This window comes from Sphaeroforma arctica (genome assembly GCF_001186125.1).
Source record: "Sphaeroforma arctica JP610 unplaced genomic scaffold supercont1.261, whole genome shotgun sequence".
NCBI lineage: Eukaryota > Ichthyosporea > Ichthyophonida > Sphaeroforma > Sphaeroforma arctica.
In genome coordinates this window covers 97949-98355 of record NW_014040297.1, presented here as the reverse complement: position 1 = coordinate 98355, position 407 = coordinate 97949, and positions in this window count along the sequence as shown.

Below are 407 nucleotides of genomic sequence, written 5' to 3'. Positions count from 1 at the left end.
TTCATAGTCCTCGTTGTCCAAAATATTTTTATACATTTGACGGTGTGGTGTGTAGCTTATATATTCGTATCAAATGGTCTCAACCTGACCTGAACTGTATTTTCTGGGCTTGTTGCCCTTGTACAGGTCCGAGAGCAGACTGTCAATTACCTCACTCGGCACGGTAGGACTGTTTTGACCTTGTATCTGGAACATCTCATATACACTAAGCAAGAGGTAAGCTTATGTTCCAAGTAACAGAGTGTGTAGGTACGGTTTGTGTTTCATATATTGTTGCTTAGGTAGGTTTATTTTCCAAGTATTGGGATTTATAGGTACGTTTAAGTACTCAGTATTGGGGCTGATGGGTTCAGGGACAGGATTTGCGTTTGTTCGTTTTTCTGATATACATATATATACATATACAT